General features: G+C 49.5%; 1 long non-coding RNA gene across 1 annotated transcript; it reads left to right on the top strand.

Moving 5' to 3' along the window:
* The first annotated feature begins 566 nt into the window (after positions 1-566).
* On the top strand, positions 567-2,272 carry LOC103191029. Its single transcript, XR_489218.2, has 2 exons — positions 567-664; positions 1,526-2,272. It is a non-coding gene; the product is annotated as an uncharacterized LOC103191029 (long non-coding RNA).
* Positions 2,273-2,503: the final 231 nt, after the last annotated feature.

Here is a 2,503-nt window from a genome sequence, read left to right as displayed (position 1 = left end):
TGCTGCTGACTGGAGCAATGGTGGGACCAGTGGCTGATTTTCATCCGATCGCTGCCCCCCATCGTACTTCCTGAACCTTGGTTCCTCTTCTCTCCAGAGTCTGAGGGTGAGATCAGAGACACCACAACAGACCATTCACCCCGTCCAGTGTAATCCCTGACCCCCGCTTGCTCCTCCCCATCCCCCCAACTTACACAGCCTTTTAATATTCGTCCCCTTTCAAAAATGAACCTGATTTGATGGTGTAAGGATCCTCAGGTTGGGAGTAGTTTTGTGATGATCTGAATGTTTGTGCGTCTCTTGATGTGTTTGGATGAATCTCCTCCTGTCAAAAGTGGGAAAGTTGCAAGAGATCGATATTTACTCGGTCACATGTGTGACCCCCCCACACACATGGTGCCAGTGTGTTGTCCTCGCACACACGGTGCTGATCTGGTCTGGCTCTGCTTGGGCTCAGGAGACACGGAAGTAAACAGCGTGTAAACACATCTCCTTTCCCCTCTCCCAGACACATGTCATCTTGCAGAACCCTCATAGCCAGAATAGCCAAACCAGAGCCCTGCGTGTGCCTGTCAAGCACAGCCCCTCCACGCCGAACATTCCTGAGCTTTCCTGGGCCTTTGACCTACAAGAGGAAGGAATACGCAGAGAGACGGATACTCGGGTAAGAGCTGTTTTGCCTTAAACGCTATGTCATCACCCTGTGTGGCCTCACTTGGTCAAGGTAAAGGGTCTGACAATGCTCTCGCCTCAGGGGCACAGCTCTGTCTGTGTCGGGGGTGTTAAGGAATGCCACATTGTCGGGCCTTCGGATGAGATGTTAAACCAGGTTCCTGCCTGGCCTGTTCAGGTGGATATTAAAGATCCTGTGGTTCTATCGGAAAAGAGAAGTGAGTTTCTCAGGGTATCCTGGCCAACAATCCCAGTAAATCTCTAGTTTCTGTGGGATGTTGCTGTTCGCAAATTAATTGGCTGCCGCATTTGCCTGTAAAATGCAGTCACTGCCCTTGACAGTAAGTTGCTGTAAGTGCTCAGTGCTCTTGTAATGTTACAGACACTGTGTCTGATGTTAGGATCTTGTATTCCAGGCAATCTGCACGGATGGGAAATTGTTTAACCACTTTGTGGAGGTTTAGCCCTGGAATTCCTGGTTACCCCCGAACCTGCACTGTGGATTTTTCAGTAAGGTTTTTGCTTCAAATTTATTTCGTTAATTTTATTTAACAGAACCTCTGCACACGTTGAAACGGGTTTAATGGCCATTGACTCCTGGGGCGACAGGACAGGCCAGAGCTTGGCACAGAATGGAAGGGCCCAGGTTCAAATCCTCATCAGAATCAGTCTGTTCGCTAAAGCAAATGCAGCCATCATTATCATTAGCTTTGCTGTATCTTATCAATAATAATAATCCTTGCATTTGATGTGGCACCTTATCGTATCATATTGTGGGCAAAAATGCAGCAGCCAATTGCGCACAGCGGCGTCCCACAAACAAACAAACAAAACAATGTTGTCCTTTTTCCAGATCTCGTTCGAATTCCATTCATGCCTGCACTCGCAGCTTGCCAGTCTTCTTTGACGAGGTGGTGAAGCAGATGGTGGCAGCATTTGAGTGCCAGGCCGGCAAACTGAGACGAGGATCCCCCGGGAGCTGATGTTTCACAAGGTTCACCAGACGTGAGCGGGACAGTCAGCGGCACAGGACCCGCTCGAGACAAAAGCTGACGACCCTGTACCTGTTTTTTTTAAAACTTCTATTTATTCATCACTGTTCTACGTTATAATGGCACTAATTTATGAAGAGACGGACCTGCCATCGACAGACAGACTCAGGTTTGTGTGTTGCAAAGAGAGAAAAATCCAGTGGAGGTCACGAGGTTACGCGATGCGGCGCGAGGGGAAGGGGTTTCCCAGGCGGCTGTTGCTCTGGATTCCATCTGGGAACTTGCACCGAAGGGGCCTGAGCCTGAGCAGGACCCTGAGAGCAAATCTTAGTGCTCAATATTTTTATTTTTTTTAAATTATTTTGTTTAAAAAAGGAAATTGTGCGTGTGCGGAGTGTTTGCGGGGTGGAGCGTGCGGGGCATATGCAGAGCGTGTGCGGGGCGGAGCGTGTGCAGGGCCTGGGTGGAGCATGTGCAGGGCAGAGCGTGTGTGGGTGTGTCTTGAGGGTGTGTGTAGTGCCTCCCATCAGAAATGCTTCCGTTTGTGGGCAGTTGTTGGTTTTCTTATAACTATCTTGTTTTTCTGCATAAAGAACCACAAAAGCATTGATCCTTTTTAATGGTTCTCGTGTTTGTAATCAGTGAGTAAACAGACCGGAGAGGCCCAGCTCCATCCTCCCTTGGTGCAGAGTCACTGATCACAGCTGGGGGGGGGTGACACATATCCACACTGCTGTACAGTTGGTATCGAGTGGTCGCTGATGAGCAAAGGATTGGCATCCACTGTCATGTATCCCCCCCGTTCTCTGTGTCCCACTCCCAGGTACCTCCTCCCCGTG

This window comes from Callorhinchus milii, unplaced genomic scaffold (assembly GCF_018977255.1).
Source record: "Callorhinchus milii isolate IMCB2004 unplaced genomic scaffold, IMCB_Cmil_1.0 Scaffold27, whole genome shotgun sequence".
NCBI lineage: Eukaryota > Metazoa > Chordata > Chondrichthyes > Chimaeriformes > Callorhinchidae > Callorhinchus > Callorhinchus milii.
The sequence above is the reverse complement of the archived record's forward strand: the minus strand, read 5'-3'. Positions and strand labels throughout refer to the sequence as shown.